At 38.3% G+C, this 18,457-nt stretch overlaps 1 protein-coding gene and 1 pseudogene across 4 annotated transcripts in view; one reads left to right on the top strand and one right to left on the bottom strand.

Moving 5' to 3' along the window:
• OSBPL8 (oxysterol binding protein-like 8) overlaps positions 1–18,457 on the bottom strand; it is a 227,349-nt gene that overhangs the window by 179,482 nt on the left and 29,410 nt on the right. The gene's annotated exons all lie outside the window — the stretch shown is intronic.
• On the top strand, positions 3,758–4,177 carry LOC105540686 (annotated as a pseudogene). The gene has a single exon (XR_001006237.1). The product of XR_001006237.1 is annotated as a 60S ribosomal protein L35 pseudogene (transcript).

Consider the following 18,457-nt stretch of genomic DNA (forward strand, 5'->3'; position numbering starts at 1 on the left):
AGTAAAAGAAAGGAAACAAAGAGTAGTAATAAATGTCAAAGAACACTAAAACACATAAGAGAAAATGCCAAAAGTTAGTTCTTTGAAAAGAATGCAATTAATGAATACCAAGTGAGATTTAACAAAGAAAAAAACAGATAGCATAAATAACCAATAATATAGTTGATGTAGAAAACATAACAAATCCTCTGACCATTAAAAACATCCTAAAAGCGAATTACAAACAACTCAATACCAATAAACTTGAACATTTACTAGAAAAGTTTTAGTAAAATCCAACTTACTGAGAAATCCTAGAAAAATCCAACATGGAAACTTCCACAAGAAACAAAATCAGAATAGTCCTACTGGATACATAATTTAAAACCTTCCAAAGAATAAAATTACTGTCCTAGATTATTATACCTTATTAGTGAATTTTACCCAACAGTGGGGGCAGGGGGGTGGGAGACACATGGAAATTTTTTTTTTTTTTTTTTTTTTTTTTTGAGACAGAGCCTTGCTCTGTTTCCCAGGCTGGAGTGCAGTGGTGCGATTTCGGGTCACTGCAAGTTCCGTCTCCCAGGTTCACATCATCCTCCTGCCCCAGCCTCCCGAGTAGCTGGGACTACAGGTGCCTGCCACCACGCCTGGGTAATTTTTTGTATTTTTAGTAGAGACGGGGTTTCACCATGTTAATCAGATGGTCTCCATCTCCTGACCTCATCATGATCCACCTGCCTCAGCCTCCCAAAATGCTGGGATTACAAGCGTAAGTGAGCCACCACACCCAGTCCAGAAATTTGTTTAACTCTTATTTTAAGTTCAGGGGTACATGTGCAGGTTAGTTATACAGGAAAACTCATGTCACAAAGGTTTGTTGTATAGATTATTTTGTCATTCTAGTATTAAGTCTAGTACCCATTACTTATTACTCCTGATCCTCTTCTTCCTCATACCCTCCACCCTCTGGTAGGCCCCAGTGTCTGTTGTTCCCCTCTATGTGTCCATGGACACATAGAAATCTTACACAGATTTTTCTAGGAAAGTGAAAAGTACAGAACATTAACCGAGTAGTATATAACTGTGATATAAAACTAGACAAGGACATTTGAAGACAGAGAAATTATAATTCATTGCTGAAAGTCAAAATCCTAAACAGAATAGATGAAGACCAAATCTGGTGACATATAAAACAGAGCACCATCATATCAGGTTTGGTTTATCCATTCAAAAAAATATATATTAATCGATATAACTGAGTACATTTAATAAAGAAGTTTATATGTTCATTGTAATAGACAACGAAAAAACATTTCATACAACTTATACCCACTTATGATAAAAACTCTTAGCAAACTGAATAGAAGGAAATCTCTCTAATCAAAACCTACAGAACACATCACTCAGTGGTGAAATGTTCAAAGTTTTCTCTTTGTGATAAGGTATCCTACTGATATTTCCATTCAACCTCATACAAGAGATCTTAGCCAGTGTGATACAGTAAGAAAAAATAAAAACTATAAGGATTAAAAATGGAGGTGGGAAACTATCTATATCTACAGATAATGTAATTTTACATAAAATATCCAAAAGGATATGCAGATTATTAGAATTAATAAGTGTGACTAGCAAGATTATTACATATAAAGGTCAATATACAAAAATCAACCGCATGCATATGCAATGGCTCATGTAATCCCAGCACTGAGGGAAGCAGAGGCAGCAGGACCACTTGAGCCCAGGAGTTTGAGACCAGCCTAGGCAACACAGTGAGAAATCCTTCTCCACAAAAAGAAAAAAAAAAAAAATCAACAACACTCCTATGTATCAGTGACAGTCAGAAAATGATTTTTAAAAGATAAATTTATAATTACACAAAAAAAGTACCAAATACTTAGATATAAATCTAATAGAAATGTGAAAAACTTCTGCAAGACAAAAAGCTATAAAATATTAATTAAAAAATTAAAGTTCTAAATAAATAGAGCAATATACTATGGTCTAGAATGAATTTTTTTAATGTCTATTTTTCTCAAATTAATTTATATATTCAGCAAAGTTAAAATCAAAATCTCAACAGACATTTTTGGTAACCAGACACATTGATTTTATAATTAAGACATAAATATAAATGTCCAGAGTATCTCTCAATAGATTTTGAAAAAGAAGCATAACATAGGAGGACTTTGTATAAAGCTACAGTAATGAAGACAGTATGATACAGACTAAATATATTCAAATATCAAAAGAACAAAGAGTCTAGAAACAAACCTACAATATGTATGAACACTTGAATTTATGAAGTAGTTAGCATAGATAATGGAAGAAAATAATGCTTTCAATAAACTAAGTCAATTAAGTATCCATATAAAAGGAAAAAAAAACAAAGTTCTACCTCACAGTATACACAGAAACCAAGTCCAGTTGGATTACATATCTAAACGTGAAAGGCAAAACACAACTTTAAAAGGATATAGGAGAATATCCAAATGACCCTGGAGTATGAAACGATTTCTTAAACAGAAAGCACTAACCGTTAAGAACAAAAACTGATAAGGAGATTGACTAATTAAAAGGGACTTCCATTTATCAAAAGACATCATAAAGCCAGTGAAAAAGCAAAGAGCAGTGTGGAAGAGAGTGGCCACAGTTATAACAGAAACATAACCAGATTATTTAAAATTCTTATATATCAGTAAGACATATGGTTTGGTTTTGGTTCTGATTTTGACTTGGCTTAAATTGCCTGACGAACAGGTGAGCCTTTAACAACACTTTGGTTTTAGTTTTTATTTTGATTTAGTGTGAATTAGATGAGTGAGTGACCTTTTACCCTTTCCTTCTTGTAGTGTGAATGTTGTTTTGTCTCAAGAGAAAAATAGGTGAGACACAAAGTAAGCCCACTCCACTAGGAACTGTGTTAAAAAATTTCAAAAAGAAAAAAGGAAAGTCATCAAATTATCAAAACTTACTTTATTGAAGTGCATGTTACAGAACCTTAAGAAATGTTTTGCAGGAAATTATAGAGTTACGTTAATCCCTTAGAGGTGAAGATCTCTGTGTGAATTAGAACTGCCCTCTTTTGGTGTAGGATGGCCCACCGAAGGAACTACAGACAAGGAACAACTGGCCATGTATTTAAGGTGGTGACAGAGGTCGGAGGACAGCCAGCGTACCTAGATTAAATTCCTTTATATTGATTCATGGTTAAATATAGACAAAACCAGCATAAATTTAGCCCTGTTTAACAGCTTATTGCAAAAAAGCCAAAAGTAAAAGTAAGAGCAGCTTCACCAGCAGACACAGAGTTTAAAAAGGGAGTCCCAGAAACAGCAAGAGAAGCCAGTTTTGCAGGAGCCGCCAGAGATAATAGAAATTCTTTCTCCGTATGTCCCAGCCTACCCCGCTTTACCGAGGCCAACACCCCCTCAGAAACGAGATTCAGGAGCTAACACGCCCCAGGTCTCACCTCGAAGGGAAGGATCGGAGCCTCCAGAGGCCAAGGAAGAAAGTCAACATAGTCAAGTGCGCCCTCTCAGATCTGGTCTTGCTGGAGCTATGCAAATGCCTCTCAGGGAGGCGCGAGGACTATATACTGATTCTCAGTAGCCTCAGGGTTAAATGGGGTGTAAAGCCAGAATGCTTTATAGAGTCTCTTATAAAACTGACTTAGGCTTTTGTCAGCTCCTTGAAGCATTCCTGGAATCTTTTTTTATATTACTTGCTTTTTTCTACCAACTCTTAGCCTCTGCAGAAGTGCTTCTCAGGCTGTGCAGCAATGGCCAAGATCAAAGCTGGAGATCTTCGCAGGAATGAGGATGAGGAGTTGCTGAAACAGCTGGACGACCTGAAGGTGGAACTGTCCCAGCTACGCGTCCCCAAAGTTACAGGCGGTGCGGCCTCCAAGCTCTCTAAGATAGGAGTCATCCGCAAATCCATCCCCCATGTTCTCACAGTTATTAACCAGACTCAGAAAGAAAACCTCAGGAAATTCTACAAGGGCAAGAAGTACAAGCCCCTGGACCTGCGGCCTAAGAAGACGCACGCCATGCGCCACCAGCTCAACAAGCATGAGGAGAACCTGAAGGCCAAGAAGTAGCAGCAGAAGGAGCGGCTGTACCCGCTGCGGCAGTACGCGGTCAAGGCCTGAGTGGCCCATTGTCAATAAAGCACAGCTGGTTGAGAAAAAAAAAAAGTGCTTCTCGGTACCTCTGCAAACGCTGAAGCTGAGTTGCATTCTCTGGGTGTTCTTTTCCCCTTTTTCCTAGAGTTTAACAGGCTCTTTTCTTTATATAATTTTCCATGCGTAGACTAGTCAGCTGCCGGTGTAACTAGAGCAGGGCTTGTTGTCTCCTCAAGCTTTAGCCGTGCGTAGACTGTTCAGCCTCCGGAGTGACCAGAACAGGGCTGTTGTCCTCACCCAATAGAAAAAGTGAGGAAAAGACTTGAACAGGCTTTTCATAAAAGAAGATACTCACGTGGCCAATAAGCACATAAAACAGCTCTCTGAAACCATAGAGGTGCTAGTACAAACCCACGAAAATGACTGAAATTAACAAGACTTACAATACCAAGGTTAGTAAACATAGAAGAAGAATAAAAACTCACACAGTGATGTCTGGGAGTAGCAAGTTAGTACAATCACTTTGGGAAAACAATTTGGCCCACCAGGTCCTACCTCCAACACTGAAGATCACAATGTGGAGGGCACAAACATCTAAACCATATCATTCTGCTGGTGCCACAAATCTCATGTCCTACTCACACTGCAAAATACAATCATCCCTTCCCAATAGTCTCCCAAAGTCTTAAGTCATGTCAACATCAACTCAATCAAAAGTCCAAAGTCTCACCCAAGACTCAAGTCAAACTCCTTCCACCTATGAGCCTGTAAAACCAAAACAAGTAACCTGATACATCGAAACAAGATACATTGGTGGTTCAGGTATTAATCGGCCAAAAGAAAGAGGCAACAGGCCACAAGCAAGTCCAAAACCCAGCAGGGCAGACGTTAAACCTTAAACTCCAATATAATCCTTGACTTCATGTCAGGCAACCTTGTGTGAGGGGTGGGCTCCCAAGGCCTTGGGCAGCTCCACCCCTGTGGCTTTGCAGGGTACAGCTCCCATGGCTGCTCTCACACGTTGGACCTGAGTGCCAGACCTGACTGCCTGCAGTTTTTCTAGGCTCAGGGTACAAGTTAACAGTAGATCTACCATTCTGGGGTCTGGAGGGTGGTGGCCCACTTTCCATAGTTCCACTAGGCAGTGCCCTAGAGGGAACTCTGTGTGGGAACTCCAACCCCACATTTCCCCTCCACACTGCCCTAATAGAGGTTCTCTGTGAGGGCTCCACCCCTGAGGCAGGCTTAGCCTGGGCACCCAGGCTTTCTCATACATCCTCTGAAATCTAGGGGGAAGCTGCCAAGCATCCTTCATACTTGCCCTCTTAACACCACGTGGAAGCCACTAAAGCTTATGTCTTGCACCCTCCAGAGAAGCAGCCCAAGCTGTACCTGGGCCCCTTTGAGCCAAGACTGGGGCTGGAGCTGGAGCAGCTAGGATGTGGGAGGAGTGTCCTGATGCTGAGCAGGACAGTGGCACCCTGGGCCAGGTCCCTGAAATCATTCTTCCCTTCTAGGCCTCTGGGCCTGTGATGGGAGAGGCTGCTTCTAAGATCTCTGGAAAAGGCTTTCAAGGTCTTTTTCCCATTGTCTTAGATATTAGCACTTGGTTCCCTTTTGGTCATGCTAATCACTCTAGCAAGTGATTGCTCCACTGGCTGCTTGGATTCTTTCTCTATCACAGGGCCAAACTACAAATTTTCCAAATTTTTATGCTCTGCTACCCTTTTAAATAAGTTCCATCTTTAAGTCATTTCTTTGTTCCTGTACTTGATCACAGGCTGTTAGAAGCAGCCAAGCCATGCCTTGAATGCTGAGAAATATTTTCCACCAGATACCCTAAGTCATCACTCTTAAGTTCGACCTTCCACAGAACCCTAGGATTTGGCCACAATGCAGTCAAGCTCTTTGCTAGGGTGCAGAAGGGTGACCTTTACTCCAGTTCCCATCAAGTTCCTCATTTCCATCTGAGAACTCATCAGGCTAGTCTTCACTGTCCATATTTCTATCAGTATTTGGGTCACAACCGTTTATCCAGTCTCTAAGAAATTCCAAACTTTCCTTCGTCGTCTTGTCTTCTTCTGAGCCCACCAAACACTTTCAATCACAGCCCGTTACCCAGTTCCAAAGCTACTTCCACATCTTCAGGTATCTTTACAGCAACGCCCCACTCCTCAGTACCGATTTTTTGTATTAGACTGTTCTTGCAGTGCTATAAATACATATCTGAATCTGGGTAATTTATAAAGAAAATATGTTTATTTTGGCTCATGGTTCCGCAGGCTGTACAGGAAGAATGGTGACCACATCTGCTTTTGGTGAGGGCCTCAGGAAGGTTACATCATGGGGAAGGCGAAGCGGAGCAGCATATCACATGGTGAGTAAGGGAACGGGGTTAGAGGGAATGTCCCCGACTCTTTTAAACAACCAAATCTGCATGAACTGAGCAAGAACTCACTAATCACCAAGGAGATGGTGCTAAGCCATTCATGAGGAATCTGCCCCCGTGATCCAATCACTTTCTACCAGACTCCACTTCCAACATTGGGAATCACATTTCAACATGAGATTTGGAGGGTACAAACATTCAAACCATATCAGCACAGAAGGAGCTTATTTAGTAAAACCACCAGAAACAAGAACAGCAGTTTCCCCTCTCACCTACCTCCCACAAACCGTCCTATAAAATATCTCAGAGACCAGAGATTATAACAACTTTGAATAAAAGGCTACAAGACCCAAAATAATGGTAACTTAATTGTTTTGAAAGCTTTGTTATAAATTTGCATAAATACTCTAAATGCCTTTAAGTGAATGAATGAACCTAAAAATGTATATTGATATCACACTAGTTATTTAAAAAAAAAAAAAAAAGAAACAAGAGAATATGGATTCCATTTCTTATCTAGTGCAGTTCTTTCTTCCTTTGCACGCAAAGTACTTCTAGTACAGAACTGGTCACACTGTATTTCTAAATATTTATCTATCTGCCTCCCCCCATTAGATCCAAGGCTACATGATGAAAATCAGTTTACACAAATTAATGTGAGCCTGGTATGTGTCAAGCACTACATTACTTTATGGAGAATCAAAGTGTACAACACACACATGATTTATGACCTCCATGGACCTTACATAAGGTTACAGGATGCTTCTCATAGGAAGTGATGTTTAAGTTGAGACCTAAAGGTTAACTGGCAGTTAGCTAAACAAAGTATGGCAAGAAACACATCCCAAGCAGAGAATACAAGTAAGTCATAAGGTGGGAGGTCGCTCCTATATTCTTTATTTCCACTAGCACTACACATTGCATAGTAAATATATTCCATTAGTGATAATGAGATGATGGGGAAAAGTGTGACAAGATGGAGGAAAGAAAGAAAAAAAAAATTAAGTCAATATAGAAGCAGGCCTATTATATCCAAGGTTCTGTGTTTTAGATTGACAATTCACACTTAAATATGCTATTTAATTAGGCCTTTATAAAAATGAAAAATAACCACCAATCAAGGGTCCACCCGGTAGCTGCTTCCCATGACACTCTAAAGTATTGTGGAAGAGAAGCAATTTCAGCAGGTAAAATTTTGACATTCCTCTGCTCTACAAGAAAGTGCTCAAAAGAATAATGTATCAGATAGAAAGAGCAAAGTATTTATTTCCATCACCTTACTTATCCAGCCATTTTCTTCCTAAAAGCACTTCTTGTATTTTAAGAATCCAACAGCAGGGTCCAAATCTTTCTTACACCCACTAACTCATCACTCAGCATAGTGTGAATAATAATACTCTCAACTGTTCAAAACACATACCTTGGGTTTTCACAACAGTCAAAACTCAATTCCTAATTATACAAACATATTGTGACTATAAAGGGACGTAAATAACAAGACTAATGTTTCTCTCTACCAAAATAAGTGTATTAAAAAGTGATGTATGCTCTGTGGAGAAACTGGAACTTGTGTGCCCTGCAGGTGGGAATGTAAAATGGTACAGCCACGTGGAAAACAGTATGACGGTTCCTCAAAAGATTAAAGAACAGAATTACTAGATGATCCAGCAATTCCACTTCTAGGTAAGCAAACAAAAGAACTGAAAGTAGAGTCTTGAAGAGATATCTGTACACCCATGTTCACAGCAGAATTATTCATAGTAACTAAAATGTGGAAGCAACCCATAAACAAGTGAATGCATAAGCAAAATGTGGTATATACATACAATGAAATATTGTTCAGCCTTTAAAAGGAAGGAAATTCTGACATATGCTACACCATCAATGGACATTGAGGACATTATGCTAAATGAAATAAGCCAGTCACAAAAAGGCAAATACTCTATGATTCCACTTTTATGATGTCTCTACAATAGCCAAAATTGTAGAGACAGAAAGTAGAATGATGATCGCCAGGGGACAGGAAGAGGGGAGAATGGAGAGTTATTGTTTAATGGACATATAGTTTCAATTCCGCAAGATAAAGAGTTCTGGAAATGGATGATACTGATGTTTGTACAATATAAATATACACAATACCAATGAACTTTACATTGAAGAATGGTTAAGATGATTTAAGATGATTTATTTTACCATAATAAAATAATTGGGAAAAAAAGTAAAATTTTTCTGTCTAGAAATACACAATTAGAGATCAGATTGAGGACATATCAACTTGCCTCAAACACAACAAATTGGTCTGGTGCCATTTAGAATGAAATCAATTATAACGCTGTGATCCCCTTCCATGATGTGCTGGTTATTCACATTGAGTCACTTAAAATTAATGATCTCATCTCATTTGTGAATAAATGAACCTGTCTTTCCTTCTAATAGGTTAATCTTTGAAGTAAACTAGACTACAAGAACAACTCATGAATTAACTAGTTCTAGAACTCAAAGTTTTAAAAGAGAAAAAAGGTGCTTCAATAAAATCCAAAAAATGAAAAAACAAAAAGTCATATGGCACTATGGTTTAGATATGGTTTGTCTGTCCCTACCAAATCTCATTTTGAAATTTGATCCCTAGTGGGGTGGTATTGACAGGTGGCCCCAGTGAGAGGCCTTAGGATCATGGGGACAGATTCCTCATGAATATCTTGGTGCCATTCTCTCAGTAGTGAGTTCTCACTCTGGGAAGATGGAATGAGTTCTCAAGGGAATAAGTCAGTTCCCAGTAAAGTGTGTTGCTATAAAGCCAGGACACCCTTTAGGTTTGGTATCTCTTCACATGTGCCTGCTTTCCCTTTGACCGTCTCTGTCATTTCTGATGTGGCACCAAAGCTCTCACCAGAAGCTGAGCAGATGTCAATGCCATGCTTCTTGTACAGCCTGAAGAATAATGAGCTAAACAAACCAAATCTTTTCTCTATAAATCACCAAGCCTCAAGTATTCTTTTATAGCAACACAAAATGAACTAAGACATATAACAGATAGACAAGGTCCTAAGCCAATAGTATTTAAAGTACTAAAATATAGCAAATTCCTATCTTTATTTATTTATTTAGAGGTAAGATGTCACTGCCACCCAGATTGGAGTGCAATGGCATGATCTCAGCTCACCGTGAATGAGCTCAAGTGATCCTCCTACCTCAGCCTCCCAAGTAGCTGCGACTACAAGTGCATACCACCACGCCTGACTAATTTTTGTATTTTTTGTAGGGACGGGGTCTTGCCCTGTTTCCCCGACTAGTCTTTAACTCCTGGGATAAAGTGATCTGTCCGCCTCAGCTTCCCAAAGTGATAGGATTACAGACATGAGCCACCATGCCCAGCCTGGTTCCTATCTAGAATTTCCAGTAAGAAATTGTTATTTCTACTGTGTTAACCGGTATTATCTGCTCAAAAATTAACCATAAACTTATTTTTATATTTTTTAGAGGAAAACAAAATTTAAAGGGCAGTAGGGAAGGAGAGTTTACTGTTTTGTTCTTTCCACATTTCTAAAGTATTCCTCTTCCCTGAAACCAAGGCTAATGGAAGAATAGGGTGGAGTTCACAGAGAACGTAGCAGCTATCCATAGAGTCAAAGGGAAAATTAAGGGCCCTTAAACAACAGGTATTTTATAAAAAGCCAATTCCTCACTGCTATGAACTTGAATATTTATGTCATCTCCAGTATTTGTATCTTCTCCAAGATTCACATGTTGAAATCCTAATCAATCCCCAATGTGATGACATGTGGAGATAGGGCCGTGGGGAGGTAATCATGTCATGAGGGTGGAGCGCTCATGCTGGGATTAGTGCCCTTATAAGAAGAGAAACAAAAGAGCTTGTTTCCCCTCTCGGTTTCCACCACGTGAGGACTCAGCAAGATGATAACTGTCTGCAAGCCAGGAAGAGGGCCCTCACTGGAACCTGACCATGCTGGCACCCTGCTCTCAGACTTTCCAACCCCCAGAAACGTAGAAAATAAATGTGTTGTTTAAGCCATCTAGTCTATAGTATTTTGTTACAGCAGCCCAAGCAGACTTAGACATCCATGTACTCACTTCCAAGAAAAAGAAAACTTAAATAGCATTAAAGGCCAATATAACTCTTCATTTAACTCAAAAAAACAAAGAAATCATGAATATGACAAATCTCAATGGCAAAGCATAACTTCACTGTAAAAGACTACCATGACTATAAAACAATATGGAAAACAGATTATACGTTAACTCTTTTAGAAAATGAAATACAGTATATAAGTACTATGAATTAGAATCCTTTAAAGTACATACATAAACAATGAAGAATGGAGGAAAGAGAAAAAATGGCACTAAGGTGAATAAATCCTTTAATATGTTGTTAACAGACTGTTCTCATAATAAAGAAAATTGGAGATAAACAAGATATAGGAATAAAAATGTCCACAGGACAGGCACCAAACTATAATCCTAAATTAAAAACTGTCTATGAAAGCAATATAAGAGCAGGCACAAAAATTTCATAGAAAAACTATGTACAAATTTAAGTCTTTAGAAGATTATAAGTTATTTGTTAGGAGGTGATAATTTCAACTCTGCTGGCCTTTTAGCATCCTATAACTACCGACAGTACAACTAAAATTTTAACTAGGAAAACCAAATAAGAGTAGTAAGAGCAATTAAATTTTTTTTTAAAATGGCCGGGCCTTTCCCAAATGCTTTCCATACACCATCACTGATCTTCACACAAATCCTGAAAAATGGGTATAATAATTGCAAAGTGCTGCTTTTGTTTTGAAAACACAGAAAGGACAACCAGGTATTATACACTTCCTGATACAAAGTATATACCACTGTGAATTTTTTTTGGCAAAAAGAAAAAAGAAAAGAAAATCAAACAATTCATACCAAGACTAGAGAGGTAATTACTTTTCTTTTTCTTTTTTTTTTTTTTTTTGAGACAGAGTCTTGCTTTGTTGCCCAGGCTGGAGTGTAGTGGCACAATCCTGGCTCACTGCAATCTCTGCCTCCCAGGTTCAAGTGATTCTCCTGCCTCAGCCTCCCAAGTAGCTGGGATTACAGGTGCATACTACCACGCCCAGCTAATTTTTTTATTTTCAGTGGAGACGTGGTTTCATCATGTTGGCCAGACTGGTCTCGAACTCCTGACTTTAGGTGATCTGCCTGCCTTGGCCTCCCAAAGTGCTGGGATTACAAGCATGAGCCACTGCGCCCAGCCATAATGACAATTTTAAAAAACACATGATGATCAATTTGCAAACTCCAGGCTGTGGTAAACTACAAAACAACTAGGCTTCTTTAACAAATAAACACAAAGGGGGGTAAAAACAGGGGAAACCTATGGCTTAAAAGATACTTGAGAGGCATACTAACCACTGAGGTGTACAGACCTTATTTGAATCCTGATACAAATAAATTTTAAAAAATTTCTCAATCAGAATTATTTGAACATATGCTGGATATTTTATGTCATTAAGAAATTTTCCTGATATTTTAGAGGATAATATTTATACAGAGTTTATATATGAAAAAGAGTAAACAGAAAAATATACACATAAAGTAACACAATCTCTGAAAGTCCTTTTAAAAAAGTGAGGAAAAGGAGTATGCGATATTTTTACCAGATATTTATTTGACATGACCATTACTTATGTAATAAGTCAAAGAATGTTCAAAACTAAATGTGAGATTAATTACTGGTGTGTGACACAGAATATATGTAATTTGGGGGAAGAGTAATATTCATTATGCATAAATGGTAACACTGTAGATAGACATGCTCCAAACAACTGATAATTGATTTATCTGAACTTTAAAACGTCTACTCTCAAATTGGGGGAAAAAAACTTATGACCACAACAAAATTAACTGTAGATCAAATATTACAAATTTTAACTTCAAATTATTGGAGAGAGGAACTGAAAATTGAATATTTATCTAATACATGAAGAAATAACTTATCTTTGAGGGAGCATAAAAAATAAAAATGTCCCCAAATGTAATAACATTTTAAACATTTACAAAAATAAAAACAAAAGGAAAACTACAAAGGTAAAAACTGTAATGTACGAAGAATCCACTCAATTATGTAAGATATTAAGACTTCATTTATTTCACTGAACTAATATTTTTGAATACTTACTACGTGCCAACCATTGTTCTAGGTGCTTATCCTTGAAGGGAGAGTTACTACAAAGGAGCACAGGAAAGTCTACTGGGGTGCTGGAAATAGTCTACATCTTCACTTGTGGTTACTTGGATATACACATAGGTAAGAGTTGTGAACTTCAGTGTAAGTTGTACATGAAAAGTTCATTTGTGTTGCTTTCCATTTCTGCTAACTGTTCTTATACACACTACTTCAATTTTAATTCACAGAACCTTGAAACAAATTTCTACATAGAGTACTACATTTATTATGACAGACGTTTTAAACAATCCAGGAGGAGAAAACAGATGTATACATTTTAAAAATGTTTCCATTAATAGAAAATAATTGTATCAGTGGGTTCTATTTATTGATATATAGCACAGAAGTATTAATTGAACGCTTTTCAAATGTTTATTTCTCCATCAGCCACATACTTTATGCCACCAGTTATGAATTTAATGATTTTCTCCCATATCAACATTTCTCAGTAGTCAGTGTACCAAATTCGTAACTTTTGCTATGCACTACTAGCACAGTTACTTAATTTTTTTTACTGGCCTTTAACTTTGATTAGCCTCAACTAATAAAATCCATTAATTACTGGCTTAAGCCAAAAGTTGCATATTTTCTAATATATGATATATAACTGTAAAAATTACAAATGTTCATCAATGTACTAAAGTCATTTCATGCAACCACACTGTCTCATCCTCATGAAATATACATCCTCAAGTCATTCACTTTTCCGGTCCTGATGTAGCATGAGGAGATACACAAATATTATAGTTGCTATCAGTAAATCTTTTTTTTTTTTTTTTTTTTTTAGACGGGGTTTTGCTTTTTTTGCCCCGGCTGGAGTGCAATGGCATGATCTCAGCTCATTGCAACCTCTTTCCAGCAATTCTCCTGCCTCAGCCTCCTAAGTAGCTGGAATTACAGGGGTGCACCACCATGCCCAGCTAATTTTTGTATTTTTTGTAGAGACAGGGTTTCACCATGTTGGCCAGGCTGGTCTCGAACTCCTGACCTCAGGTGATCCACTCTCTTGGCCTCCCAAAAGGCTGGGATTACAGGTGCGAGCCACCACACCCAGCCAGTAAATCTCATTTTTAAGTCCATAGCTCTATTGAGAACTAGTTGTGGAACACTTTACATCTCTGGACCTCAGTTTCCTCATAAGTAAAATTATGAGGCTAAAATATCAATTATTGAGACTCCTTAAAATTCTAATATTGTACAATCTAACAGCCAGCAGTTTTACCTTCTATCTATATATTGGTGACATAATCACTGAAATGCAAAAGAATAGGTATATGGTACCACCCCAACTTTAAGGTCCATATTAGGACCTGTCTTTAGAGTAATAAATTAAGGAGGGTGGTGGGCTGGGTTTGGGGGGGAGCAACATGAGGCAACTTACAATAATCACAACCAATCAATAAAGTACATTAATTACAGTTTTCTAAGGTTTTTCAACTTCAATTAAAATATTTTTATCCTACCTAAACAGCAGAAATTCAGTTCTTCAAAAGAAAAATCAGTTCAAGTAGGAAACCAAAACAATATGTTAAATATTTTATTACAATTGAAATACACATATATCTCCAAATCTTTTGATGGAAGGCCTTATCATTGAGTATAAATCTGTCAATTAGAATTACTTATCTTCCTTGCTTAAACCACAGCTATAATACATGGGTCTGAGAGCTCTACGGGTAGTTCTTTAAAGTGAAGCAAAATTTAAAACATTTGTAAAGCCATCAGTTTGGAGAATCCTACATGTTCTAAATACTTTCCTAGCTTTTCTAGTTATCTAAATTATCTTATCCATACCAAGGCAAGCCCAGGGAAATGCCTACAAAAAACAGTGAGTTGCAATACAGAAGAGTCCTGAGCTTAGGGAACCCAAATATTTTATAATGGACAGCAAGAATGACTGCCTTTTCTTTTCCTAAGGAGGAAAATACTATCATTATCTTCCAAGGCTGCTCACTAGATAAACATTCTTGAAAAGACAATCTAAAGTAACAGGCAGTCACTGCTTTACTTATAAGATATGCAGAAAGGCAAGAAATCAATAAAGAGTTGTCTTCCAATTGTCTGTTTATCCCTGTCTACTTAACTGCTACCAAATACAAACCCCTGTAGCATTTCGCCTTTTAATATATAAGTATTATTGTTGGCCAGGCATGGTGGCTCACACCTGTAATCCCAGCACTTTGGGAAGCCTAGGCAGGCGGATCACAAGGTCAGGAGTTCAAGCCAGCCTGACCAACACGGTGAAATCCCATCTCTATTAAAAATACAAAAATTAGCTGGGCATGGTGGCGCATGCCTCTAATCTCAGCTACTCAGGATGCTGAGGCAGGAGTATTGCTTGAACTGGGACCCAGGAGGAGGAGGCTACAGTGAGCCAAGATCATGCCACTGCATTCCAGGCTGGGCTACAGAGCGAGACTCCAGGAGTATTATTAATAACAGAAGATGAAATTATGATTCACAAGCCATTTCTAAGAAACTTCACTCTTGTAAATGACAGTTAGTTGTAATTAGAATTTTTTCTATGTGCTTTTAGACAATGTGAACAATCCTTTTATAAATAAATCATGCCTTGTCGAATCCAGTCTTAATAACCAAATGCTTCTGCAATGAAGTTAATCATCACCCGAAATGCTTCAGAAATTAAACAAATCAAGTGAGTACTGTAGAAAGGGTACATCCTAAAAGTAAAAGATAGTTGTCGCATCAACATAGAAAGCCAAAAAAGACAAGGAAGTGTAATAGAATTTCTCACACACACACACACACACACACACACACACACACAAAACGATATAGCTACAGCTATAGATATAGATAGCTACTAGGGAAGGCTGGCTGAGGTGGGACGATCACTTGAGCCCAGAAGACAGAGGTTGCGATGAGCTATAAAGGCACCACTACACTCCAGACTGGGCAACAGAGGGAGACCTTGTCTCAAAAAAAATAAAAATAAGTAAAGTATAGAAACTTTAAAATTCCATCACATTTTTCACTTCCTCCAACCTCCTCTCAAGCTATAACACAATCTTATGCCAGAATGAACTAAGGAGACCAAAGTCCAAAACAGGGGTAGTGTGGTCTACCTCTGAAAAAGCAGTAAGAAGTTATTATGTCACTACTTCATTTCAATCTTAGGTTTTTTTAACTATGCCAAAGCTAAAATACCATTATGAATTTCAAATGTGAGAAACATTAAGGATTCTAAGCTGTTTCTTATACTAAGGGTTTCTGACTAGGAACAACAATTTTTTAAAGCTTTATGAACTAACAATCAGAAACTGAACTAGGATATTAAGGTGCATAGTACAAGGAAAATACAAGACAATGTTGAAGCTTCAGAAAAATAAATTTAAGAAAACTGGAATCCTTGCTATTTTTCCCTTCCTGGGCACTTGTTACTATACCCTTCCAAAAACAAATCAGTTGGGCAGTGGATTTGTAGAAACCTAATCAAAGCTTAGAAGGTATGACAGATTAAGAAACCCAGCTGAAACCTTTTGAGCCTCTAAACCATGAAGCAACTAACCATTTGTATTTGCCTTTGAATAGCAGCGTCATCCCAGCTCTGGATTACCTACCTACTACTACAAAACAGAAAAAAAAAAAAAAAAATCTTATTTAAACCACTGTTCATTTGGCTTTCTATTAAAACAGCAGATCTATATCTGAATACATCATTGAAACCCTTTCTGCGAAGAACTGAAGAAGCTGGTGGGGAAGAAGACTCAAGATGAGAATAGGCTCATTATTCAAAGCTCAGCATGGCTAAAGTATAGTAAGCAACGAGGAGAACTATCCGAGATAAGGCTCCAGAGACAGTAGAGTCTGGATTTTATTCACTGTGAAAGAGGAAACCAACGAAAAGCCTGTGCAAGGCAGAAACATGATCCACTTTATATTCGAAGACACATTACTAGTTGCTTTAAATGCATTATTATATCATGTAGTCATCATATAAACCCTATAAAGCAAGTAATTTTTCACTATAGCCCCATTTTCAAAATGAAAACACAAAGGCACAGAGTGGTGAAGTAATATGCTGATTGCTCATTCTGCACCATCCCCAAGAGCCTCTATGATTCCTTTAACATGTCAAGAAGATTTCCACATTTTTTTTTCTTTTCTTTTCTTTTCTTTTTAGACACAGGGTCTCATTCTGTTGCCCAGGCAGGAGTGCGGTGGCAAGATCATAGTTCACTATAATCTCAAACTCTTGGAAACAAGGGATCCTCAGCCTTGCTCAGCCTCCCAAGTAGTAAGAACTATAGGCGTGTGCCACTAGGCCTGGCTAATTTTTTTTTCTTTTTTTGTAGAGAAGTCTCACTATGTTGCCAAGGCTAGTTTTGAACTCCTGGCCTCAAGCAATCCTCCCTCCTCAGTCATCCAAAGTGCTAGGATTACAGCTGTGAGCCACCATACCCAGCCTCCATAAGGTTTTTGTATCTGCTGTTCTTTGCCTAAAACACTCTTCCTTCAGGTTCACTCTCTCACTTCTTCCAGGTTTGTTTAAATGCCATTTTATCAAATAGATCTTCCCTGACCATCCTAGCTACAAATAGCAAAATAGCAACTTGCCTCCTCCCATTCTTTTATTTACCTTCTTACCTACTACTATTTTCTCCAAGACACTTAACACCTGACATACACATGTGTTTGTCTATATCCCCAAATATAAGTATAGTATATTATATCCCCAAATAGAAGTGCTCTATGATAAGTAGTTTGTTTTGTTCAGTCAGGTATTCCCAATACCTAGAAGAGTGCCTACCACAGTAGGTGCCTATCACAGTAGGTGCTCCTTAAACACTTAAGAATTGCGGGCTGGGCATGGTGGCTCAAGCCTGTAATCCCAGCACTTTGGGGGGCCGAGACGGGAGGATCACGAGGTCAGGAGATCAAGACCGTCCTGGCTAACACGGTAAAACCCCATCTCTACTAAAAAATACAAAAAACTAGCCGGGCGAGGTGGCGGGCGCCTGTAGTCCCAGCTACTGGGGAGGCTGAGGCAGGAGAATGGCGTGAACCCGGGAGGCGGAGCTTGCAGTGAGCTGAGATCCGGCCACTGTACTCCAGCCTGGGCGACAGAGCCAGACTCCATCTCAAAAAAAAAAAAAAAAAAAGCAGTGAGCTGAGATCCGGCCACTGTACTCCAGCCTGGGCGACAGAGCCAGACTCCATCTCAAAAAAAAAAAAAAAAGAATTGCGGACTGGTAGAGATGAGGAGCTAACTTTATCATCAAGCAAACAGATTCTTTACAGTATAATAAAGCAATAAAGGCATGAAGGCTTAATTCACTTCCCGGAAGACATAACAAAGGAGTATTAGGCTGAAGATCTTCCACTTCATAAACAATGTAAATTCTCATCAATGAACTACATAAATGAACCCAACTATATACATAATAAATTGCCATCACTATTATTTTTATTAAATGTTATAGTACCATTGTATTAGTTCATTCTCACACTGCTATAAAGAACTGCCTGAGACTGGGTGATTTATAAAGAAAAGAGTTTGACTCACAGTTCCACAGGGCTGAGGAGGCCTCAGGAAACTTACAATCATGGCTAGGGGCGAAGGGGAAGCAAGGACCTTCTTCACATGGTGGCAGGAGAGAGAAGAGTGAGCAAGAGTAGGGAAAATTGCCTTATAAAACCATCAGAAGTGATTTTTTTTTTTTTTTTTTTTTTTTTTGACGGAGTCTTGCTCTAGGACTGCTGTCATAAAGTACCACAAACT

This window comes from Mandrillus leucophaeus, unplaced genomic scaffold, assembly GCF_000951045.1.
Source record: "Mandrillus leucophaeus isolate KB7577 unplaced genomic scaffold, Mleu.le_1.0 Scaffold225, whole genome shotgun sequence".
In the NCBI taxonomy this organism is placed as follows: Eukaryota; Metazoa; Chordata; class Mammalia; order Primates; family Cercopithecidae; genus Mandrillus; species Mandrillus leucophaeus.